Source organism: Durio zibethinus, chromosome 9, assembly GCF_047325235.1.
Source record: "Durio zibethinus cultivar Kanyao isolate XHJ-2024 chromosome 9, ASM4732523v1, whole genome shotgun sequence".
NCBI classification, from domain to species: domain Eukaryota; kingdom Viridiplantae; phylum Streptophyta; class Magnoliopsida; order Malvales; family Malvaceae; genus Durio; species Durio zibethinus.
The window spans coordinates 9822122-9833654 of NC_143170.1; positions in this window are offsets into that span (position 1 = coordinate 9822122).

Genomic DNA, 11533 nt, shown 5'->3' on the forward strand with positions numbered 1-11533 from the left:
TGGAAGGATATTGCTTATCAAGTGCAACCTCTTCTGATTGAGAAGGAGACCAAAGTATTGTTCGTCAGCACCCTGAAATCTCTTTATTATGAAAAGATGATAGGGAATGCAACAAAAAATTTTGTTGATGTGGTGATCTCAGGTGAAATCATTGAAAATACCATTAAAAATGGTAAATTGAAAGAAGAAGAAACTAAGAAGGTGTTAGAGAAGAAAGAGATAGAAGTTTAAGCCGTAAGCTTTGGCAGACAATACAACATTTATCAATCTTATCCACTACAAGGTTACTCTATACTATCATACTGTGAACAATACCTTATCCTACCTATACCAACCAATCCCATTATCATATTATCTATCAACATACCAGCCTATTTTTGGTCCTCAAGCTCTCACATAAAGCCTTAACATTCAACCTACTATAAGACTTCAAATTCGTCATGTTAGCCCAGCAGATGGTTTATGAGAGTAACAAATTATTTGAGAAAAACTCGTATTTGATCAAATCTTCATGACTTATATGGATTTATATCAAGAGCTCTACAATAACCACTTGATTGCCCCCAGTCGTATGGAGCTACTTAAGCCACCCTATCCTAAGTGGTATGATCTACAGCTCACTGTGACTACCATTATGGAATTGTTGGCCATTCCACTAAAAATTGTATTGCTTTGAAACATCAAATGCAACGGTTAATCAAGGATGGGATGATAAGTTTTGATCAAAGAAGAGCAACAACACCAAATGTTAGTGGCAATCTATTGCCTAATCACAATGTCAATGCTTTGAGTGAGAATCAAGAACACATTGATCCAAAAGGGCCTGGAAAGGTACAATGAATCAGGGGGTAAGATGTTGATAAAAATTCTTCACCTAATTGCACAAGGGCATAATTTTAGGGAATAAAGATAAGGTTGGTTAGAAGTTTCTTGTCATTTTAGGATTTTTTTTTAAAGTAATGTTAGGATTTCTTTTATGCAATAGGACTTTGTTTGTTATCATTTTAATAAAAGGTAAGTTAATGCATTTTATTACATTTTCTCTTTCATTCAACCACTGTTCTATTCTTTGTCACCTTGCATAACTTTTCATTCCCATTTTTAAATTTCAGATGATGAATGTTTAGACAATAATAACAATAATTCTGAGATTTAATTTTAAGAACTCATTCACATTAATCTGAAGAGATTATTTGAGTAAAAAAAGCTAGCTATTAGCAGATGTGAAATAGGTATGTCATGAAGATATGCAGTCTGTTATAAAGATCCATGAGCTTGTTTTTATTCAATAGATGATCTTCAAGGAAAACATTCACATTTGAGATGAAAAATGACCATCTTTCTTTTACCATTCAAAAAATTATTCATTGTACCCCTTTGGGCCTATTATGATTTTTTTTCCTAAAGAACCTTTACCAAGGATCACCCTCCACACTGGGGGTAATTTTTTTTTTTTAAAAAAAAGAGGTAAAATATCATAAAAAGGTCTCAAAGAGAGAAAGAAAAGCAAAATGAAAGAAACAGAGAAAAAAAAATGTCCCAACTTGGGGCAAAGTAATGAGAGTCCTTTTGTGATGAATGAAATGAAAAATGGAAAAGTAAGGAAATGATGGGGCAAAATGTCAAGTTGTTTCAAATGATGAGAAATGATTATTTGGTTTTGAACCCTTTAAACATATGTTTTTTAGCCTATTTTACCTATTTCTTTCATGACCCCTCACCATGGCCTGCATTATAATCTTTAAAAGTCCATTTGGATCAAATGTGAGTGCTCAAATTGAATGATCATATGTTGGGCTAAGGCATGCTCATGATGGAATGACAGAATCATGGTGTGTTACTCTATAGATTGATGTGGAAGAGATATCAGTAATGGGTGAAAAAATGAAAGAAAGAAAAAAAAAGAAAAAAAAATAGAAAAAATGAGAAAAAAATAGAAAAAAAATGAAAATGAGAGAAAAAAAATACTCAAATTGAAAACCCAAAAGGGCAATTTGGGTCTAAAATCTCTGAGTTAAGCATTAGATAGATAGTTCACATGTATGGAAAATCAAAGATATTTAAAGATCTCTTAGAGCTAGAGGCAAAGTTCAATAAGCTCAATGTGATTTTAACAGACAATGGAATGGGTTTTTGAAAAAGAATCATGTATTAATGTTCAGAATTGTTTGAATATTCGTTGTTTGGATGTACCATTCATCCCAATGACATGTATCCAATTTGTTTCCCTCCCCATTTGTCTTGTACCAAACTAGCTCTTCATTGATTACCTTTTCCATGATTCATCTTGTATTCTCTTATTGTTGTATCCCTAGAATAAATTGAAGAAATGTATGAGTGCATTATATTTGTCAAGAATTGAAATGATGATGAATGAATGACAATGTGCATAAAAAGTCTAGCATTCTTTTGAAGAGAAATCCAAGATGATAAGAGAAAAAATAAAAAATGGTAGAAACCTAAAAAGGATGATTTGATAAGGCACATGGTGTGACCAAATGATGAATATAGGAATGAATTGGTCAACATAGCCTATCAGTGGTGATCAAGTGATGAATATAATACAGATCAGAGGATAAAATTTATTCTAAAGTGGCTAGTACTGAGAAGTCTATGAATTGTGGTGAAAATAGTGTGGGTCAATGGATGAAAATTGTTAGTATTAAGGAGCTTGTGAGTTGTGATTAAATGATATGGGGCAATGAATGAAATTTGTTCTGAAATTGCTAGTGTTAAGAAGCCTATAATGGCTGAAAATAACGATTAATTGATGAAACTTGTTCCAAAGTGTTGAAAAGTTGAAGAAGAAGGGTAAGAGATAGTGGAGTCTTGAGGATCATATTACCACATTTTGATTAGAATTTCATGACTTTGATATCTGCATTACATGCATTACATTAGCATTATTATTTAAAACTTTGGTTTGGAAATGCATTTGCATTATGCAATAAACATTTGAATCATGGTTAAGAATATGGCATTGTAAGAATCCAAATTATTGCATTTGCATAATTGAGAAAGCATTTGCATCATTGATCATGACATTCATTGCATGCATAATTTTGAGTCACTTGAAAAACAAATTGTGAATCTTTTGATGAGAAATTTTGAGTTCTCAAATGGGAGTCTTTGAACTTAAATGAGAATTTTTTAGTTTCAAAATGAGAATCTTTGAAGTGTGAAACCCTAAAGTTCGTCGAATGTGAATCTCCGAACTAGAATGAAAAACTTTGAACTTTTTGGATGTGAATCTCCAAAATTCAAATGAAAAGCTTCAAACTTAACTTTTGGATGTGAATCTCTAAATTTTTGAGTGAAAACCTTTGAACTTAGATGTGAAACTCTAAGTTTATTACATGTGAGCCTTTGAACTCGAATGAGAAGCTTTGAACTTTTGGATGTAAATCTCTAAAATTCAAACGAAAAGCTTTAAGCTTTTTGGATGTGAACCCCGAATTTGTCAAATGTGAGAAGCTTTGAACTTTTGGATGTGAATCTCCAAATTTTAAATAAGACTCTTTGAATATGGATGCAAGTCTTGCAATTTGCAAATACGAATCTTGAGATCTTGTGAATCAAATTCTTGTGAAACTAAAATTTTAAGAATCAAATTTTAGTGAATTTTTGTGAAGTTGAAAGGTTCTTACGAATCTGAACCTTCGGCTATTGAACTCAAATTGTGAATCTTTGCATTTCCATTACAAATTCCACCAGACATGATCTATGACTCATCTGGTCAAGATTGTCAAAGAGTAATTTATTTTTTCAAAAGTTTTGTTGCCTCTATTTAGAGGAGCTATTTATTTTTCCAAAGTTCTGTTGCCTCTATTTAGAGGAGCCATTTATTTTTCCAAAAGTTTTGTTGCCTCTATTTAGAAGAGCCATTTATTTTTTTAAAGTTCTATTACCTCTATTTAGATGAGCCATTTATTTTTCCAAAAGTTCTATTGCCTCTATTTATAAGAGCCATTTAATTTTTCAATGTTCTGTTACCTCTATTTAGAGGAGCCATTTATTTTTCTAAAGTTCTGTTGCCTCTGTTTAGAGGAGCATTTATTTTTCTCAAAGTCATTGAGCCTTTAAATAGAAGAGCTTTTTTTTTTTAAAAAAAATAAAAGTATCGAGTTGAGTCTTGATTGGGTGTCTACGTCTTTGCACAATTCATGTTTCACAGAAAATGTGCAAAGAGAGACAGTTGTAGACATCCTAATTAGACTGGGCCTAAGCCCATTGGGCCTAGTCCAATAAGGTTTATGCTTAAGGCCAATGGGCCCAACTCAATAGGGCCCAGGTTATCAGGCCCAATTGGCAATTCTTCTATTTATTTTATTTATTTTATTTTATTCAGCTGATTATTAATTTTATTTTTTTATATATTTTTATTTTATTAGATTTATTATTAGTTCTTTTAGGTGATTAAAAGAAAGGAGGGGGTTGCCGTGAATAATGGTTGGTTGGATTGAATATGGATTCAATTTCATGCCTTTTGGAAATCCTATCCAAAGAGAGAATCAGGGTAAATCAGAAACTCTTTTGATTGAACCCTATAAATATATATAGATCACACATAGAAAAGACACGAAACAGAACATAAAAAATAGGGAACACAGAAAGTAGAAGTGGGCAAAAAGTGTTTAGAAGGGCTACGGGAATCCTAGGATTGTTAGGAGTTTTTTTTTTTAATTTTTGGTATTTTTTTTAAATTTCTAGATTTCGACAAAATTTTTCTACGATGATTGAATTTTTCGATAGGCTTCCCAGAATTTGACTAAGATTTCAGCGTCGATTGAATTTTTTGATGAACTTTCGATAAACCAACCCAGATTTTGATGACTTTTTTCAAAATTCGATGAAAATTCAACCGAAGTACATCAGTTTCTAGAAAGAAGAGAGAGGAAAAAAAGGGAAGAAAGAGAGGGGAGGAAGAGATTTGAGGCAGAAAGAAAGGATTCGACTTTTTATACTAACTCCAAATTGACGTCATTTTGACGTTTTAATTCAACCTAGGATCCACGCATTTTACCGCTGGGCAACCCGACCCGAGCGCTCGACCTACTTCAACCCGTATCCCTACCTTCGGCTCCAGCCAAGTCGAGCCGCAAACTGAGTCGTCGAGTTGTACTTTCCATCCACTTCTTGTGTTTGTAGTTGAGCCGATCCAGCCACCACCTGAGCCATTTTTTGTTTTTCTTTGGTATTTTTTTATTTAGTATTTTTCTTAGTATTTTTTTCATGATTAAATTTAGGAAAAAATAAAAATAATAAATAATAAATTTTGAAAATAAATATTAATTATCCAATGATGAAATTTATAAAAATTTTAAACGGTAAATTTTTATAAAATTCTTAGGTAAGAAATTTTATCTAAATTTATCCCAAATGACAGAATAATTTAGATAAAGTTTCAATAACAATAATTAATCTTTATTTTCAAACAAAGAAATAAAAAATATAAAAAATTTTGGAATTAAATACAAATTACCCAAGGATGAGATTCTTAGAAATTTCAAATGGTAAATTTTTTAAAAAATCTCTAGGTGAGAAATTTCTTCTAAATTTGACCCAAATGGTGGAATAATTTAGTTGAAATTTCAATACAAGTAATTGCATTCTTTTCCAAATAAAAATTTGGGTTAAAAATATTTGATAATTATCCAAGGATGAGATTCTTAAGAATTTCAAATTGGTAAATTCCTATGAAATCTCTAGGTGATGAATTTTCTCTAAATTTGGCCCAAATGGTGGAATAATTTAGATGAAATTTAAATAAAAATAATTGTCATATTATTTTCTTTCTAAGCAAGAAAAAAAAAGAATTTCTAAATAGGCCCAAATGGTGAAAAATTTAGAAATTTTAGAAAAAAGAAAATATTTCTAAATTGACCCAAATGGTAGAAAATGTAGAAATAAAAAAATAATAAAAAGAATTTCTAAATAGGCCCAAATGGTGGAAAATTTAAAAATTAAAAAAAGGAAAATATTTCTAATTTTGCCCAACTGGTGGAATAATTAGATATATTTTCAACAAAAAAAATAATAATTAACCTTTTTTGACTACAAAACCTTTTTAGGATATCAAATGGGATTCTTGAATACTCTTGAGATAAAAAAATATTTTGAACTCGATATTTTTTTACCCAGATTGCCCTTTCGGGTTTTCAATGTATTTTTTTTCTCATTTTTTTCTTTTTTTTTTTACATTTTTTTCACATTTTTTATTTTTCATATTTTTTCACTTAATCCATTATTAATATCTCCCACACATAAATCTTTAAAACATAAGAATAGTTCATGATTCCATTGCTTTGTTACAAGCATGCCTTAGCTTAATATATGATCATTCAATTTGAGCATTCACATTTGATCAAAATGGACATTTGAGGGTTGTAATGTAAGCAATGGTAAGGGGCCATGAAAAAAATGGATAAAATAGGCTTAAAATATATGTTTAAAGGGTTCAAACCAAAGGATCACTTCTTATCATGTAATGTAACTTAGCATTTTGCCCCTTTCCACGTCATTGTCACACTTTTCCTTTTTTTTTTTTTTTTCATCTTATTCCTTATAAAAGAATCTTCATTATTTTATCCTAAATCATTTGTGGCATTCATTTTTCTTTTTTTTTTTTTGTAAAGGGTTCTTCTTTTTTTTTTTGACTCTCTATCTTTGAGGCTTTTTACGATATTTTACCTATTTTTTTTTTCAAATAGGTCTTCTGAAAATTTGTCCCCTAGTATGAAGGGTGATCCTTGTTAAGGTTTTTTAGAAAAAAAAATCATAATAAGCCCAAAAAATCATAATTTTATTTTTATGAATGGTAAAAGAAAGACGGTTATTTTTTATCTCAAATGTGAATGCTTTTTTTGAAGGTAATATTTTGAACAAAGACAGACTGATAGATGCCTCCAAGACATGTTCATTTTTTTTATGAATGGTATCTACTCATAGATTACTTTTTTTGCTCAAATAGTCTCCATAGATCATTATGAATGAATTTTCAAAATTAAATCCCAAAATTATTAATTATCATTGTCCAAACATTCACCATTTGGAATTTAAGAATAGGAATAAGATGGATATGAAAAATAATAAAAAATAATGATTTGGATGAAAGAGAAAATATAATGAACTGCATCAACTTGCCTTTTATTAAAATGATAAAAAATGATATCTTATTACATAAAAGAAATCCTAGCATTACTTCAAAAGAAATCCAAACAACTTTCAACTAATACTAACATCCTTGTCCTTTCCAAAATTATGCACCCGAATGATCAGGTGAAGGTTTTTATTTACATCTAGTTGTTCTGATTCATCAAAGCTCACTAAGCGTTTTTGGATCAAACTTTGTGCCTTGTGCTTAAAAGTAGTACAAGTTTTATAGAATGACTCACGTTTTTATTATGGTAATTGCATGTGGCATTAATATTATACCATTAAAGATAGGGTGGTTTGAACAGTTCTAGAATGACTAGAGATACTAAATGATTTTTAACCAGTTTTGGGAATAACTCAATGTAAGTCATGGGAATAGGATCAATATGGATATTTTCTTCGTTATTTCAAGATCTTCTTAAACCATTTGCTTGATTATTAGGTGTTGAAGCTGGTATAGTAATAGGACTGGGCCCATATATAGGTGTTTGAAAAATTGGTCAAAAAACTAGCTATAGAACATGATGGTAAGAGATTGGTGCAACATGATTAATGACTAAATGATAAACAGGGTATACTAACTGTAGGTATGGAGCGTAACTTTTAAACTACTGTCTTTCAAAACTCACAGCTTAAGTTTTACTTTCTAAACTGTTGTCTTAATGGCATTCTCTATCATTTTCCCAGAGATCACCATATAGGCAAAATTCTTGGTGGCATTCTCAATCATTTTCTTATAATATGGAAACTTCAAAATACTCACAAATAAAATAGTTATTTTCTTTTAGTAAGAGGTAGTTGAACTTGAGCAGCCACATCTATCCACCATTATGCATACTCCTTAGAGCTTTTAAAAGGTTTTTTTTTCCATATTTTGTAGAGATAGATGATTTGGAGCTAAGTTTATAATGGGATGATATTGGGCAATAAACGTCTTTGCCAACTCATCCCAAGGGTATATACAGGTTCTGTCTAGCTAAACATATCACTTTACGATTGAACCAGTAAGGTTTTCTTGGAATACATGCATCAATTATTTCTCATTTTGAGCATAAGTAACTGTTTTATGATAGTACATGTTATATAAGTTACTAGGCATCTTGTTTCATCATATTTTTCAAATTTAGAGATTTTAAATTTCTGTAGAATGACCACATCTGAGACTAAATAGAGTTCAACTGCATCTATAGAGCCAAAATAATCCAGTCTTTCGATAGCTCGCACTCTTTATTCTAGAAGATTCATTTGTTGCATGCTTGAATTTTCCATTACCTTATAAGTTTTCATCTTCAATCTTTTTTTCTCTTTAAGATCATTAAAATTAGGAATTTCAAATGGATTAGACTCTTTTGCCCCAAAACTAGGGTTAGCATAGCTACGAAATGGTACCTCAGGATATGAATAAGCATATGCCTCAGAAAATGGCATATGTGAGGGCTATGTATTTTGAGAAGATTGGCCTTGATTTGGGCCAAACTCGAAAAAGGTATAAAGGATCTACAATATCTTATTTCTCATTTGAATTAGGGATCTCTTCTACTGTCTGGCCTTTATGTAACCTCTTTCACATCTCCATCATCTTTGCTAACTCCCCTTTTAACTCTTTTTGAGTTTTCTCGATTTTATCCATACGGTTATTTTACATATGTTCCATTTGCTTTGTTTGTGATCGAGTACTGTATGGATGATGGGTTTGTTTGATATGAGTCTTAGATGGTCGAGCTATCCTTGAACCTTTGATTATCACAAATTAAAATGCTTGCATTACTACATGCTCATGTAATGAATGAAGGATTATAAAAATAATTTTAATATGTAACCACAAAGATTTCAAGTTAACACATGTGATATGAATGCATAAAATATATGCAGTCTAATGTTATTTTGCTTTAAAGGAAAAAAAAATTCAACTAACACACACTTTTACATGAGTTCAACCACCAAGATTTCAAGTTAATACATGTGAAATGAATGCAAAAATATATACAACCTAATGTTATCTTGTTTTAAACAAAAGAAAAATAGATGAAAGAAAAAAATTCAACTAACATGCACTTTATCATGACAATTCATGCAACATGACATATATAAAAGTTAATTTCCACACAAGAAAAATCAATCGTTACAAAAATGTAACTTAACTGTTGGTTTTTTTTTTTTTACAAAAAGGGAAGATAAGGCTCTAACTACAGGTTAGGTTCCTTATAGTCACATATATGACTTAAGGTTGAAAGTCTAAAGGTTCTCAAATTATTCTTCATATCCTTGTCCAACAAAGACTAGTGAGGCACTCTGATCATTGTCCATTACAGGCTATAAGTGAAAAGAGTTTAATTTGAGTGAGAGTGTTTCACTAGCCACTATGGAGGCATTAAAACCTCCTGAAAGCATAGGTACTTTACTCCTTCCTGGAGGGATAGACTCGAGCATAAAGCTCGTGTTATGCATATGCATATGAATGACATAATAAACAAAATAAATAAATAAACAAACAAAAATCTTTAAAAAAAATCAATTTTATTAGGCTTTTGGATAACACAAATTATTTATAGACCTGACTCTTGGCATATCCCCTGTGGAGTCACCAAACTATCATAACGTCTAAGTTTGTGAACCTATCGCTAGACATTGACTTAAGGAGCACCGCCAATTTTTTTTTTTATTTAGGTGTGACTTGCCACCTAACTGAATTTGTCTCGTTTTAAAAAACAATCCTAAGTTTGACTCAGGCATTTTTAAAAGATAAATTTAATGTCTATGAAACTAAACCTATGTTTGAAATTACGGTTACATGTGTGAAAGGTTATAACACCCCTACAATGTCTATCAAAGGATGGTACTAGCTTAATTTCATGTTATCTATTGAACCTTAAAAATCTTAGTAGATAGTTAATTATTGAAAATTATTCTTAATTGATTCCAATACTTTTAATAAAAAATTAAAAAAATTCTCTCACTTCAAGAGTATACAAGAAAACTATTATTTTTTTTGTAGGGGCTCCATCATCGGATTATTTAACATAAAAAAATTCAAGGAAAATTTAATATTTCAACTTTTTCTTGAGATTTCTTTTCCTGTTTTATTTAAAAAAAAAAGATTAATACCTTTATTCAAGAAAAATTAATACTTTCAACTTTTCCTCAAAAAGATATCTTTTGAAAATTTATCTTCAAGAAAAATTGATACTTTCATCTTTTCTTTAAAAATTTTTTTTTTTGAAAATTTCATTTTTGAGGAAAATTTATACTTTCAACTTTTCCTTAAAAACATTTCTTTTGAAATATTTTTTTGAAAAAAATTTTTATTTTCTAATGAAAATTGATACTTTCAACTTTTTCATAAAAACGATTTCTTTTGAAATATATTTTTGAAAATTTTAATTTTTTTAAGGAAAATTATACTTTCATTTTTCCTTAAAATATTTTTTTTGAAATATGTTTTTATTTTAAGAAAATTGATATTCCAAAATTTTCACCATTCTTGGAAATATTTTAATTTATTATTTTTTTTAAAAATTCACTAAAAAAAGCAAAATAACAAAAAGAAGAAAAAAAACCACAAAACAATCATAGCTCGACTAAGCCCTAATTGCAACTCAACTCTCTCCAAGAAATGGCTTAAAGACTAGCTCACAATCGGCTATTGCAGGTTGTCACTACCACCCTTATTTTTGTTTTTTGCTTTTTCTTTTCTTCAATATCAAATTTTCAATCAAGAATCCTGCACCTAAAATCCTACTCTTTGATCATCGTTGCTCCGCCAACGTAAGTCATAACCATTATTGCCTTCCTTGTTGCTTATTATGACTGATGTTAGGTTGATGGTGGGTTGTCTATTAGGTTTCAAATATTTTTAGTTTTGGTTATTTCATAGGTGATTGGTTTTTGTTAATGTGTATTTGGGCTACCATCACGTCAATTTCAATGGTAATAGGATTAGGTAGTTTGGTGGGTCGTAGGATTAGGCAATTTAGTGGTAATGGATTTTTTGCCAATGGCTTTCTTTCTCCTTATGTTTTCTGCTAGATTCTTTTTTGTGATTTTCTTTTTGCTTGAATGTGTTGTGTTGATTATGAGAGAATATGGGTTATGGATTGGGGCTGTTAAAGGTTGTGTTGGGAATAACAACCATGCACAATGGAAGGCTTAGTGGTTGTGGTTAAATGATGAACTCTATATTTTTCACTCTAATCCCTTGGGTTTTGCTTTGCATTTTTCTCTGTCTTTCTCGATTCTTGAACCAAGATTTAAATAAGATGATGAAAATAAGATTTCAATTAAAAAAAATTGAGCATCCTATACCCTATAATCTGAATTTTGAGTTTTAAAAAAAGCACCGAAATTTCAAACATTTAGTCCAATATTCCAAATTTCAAAC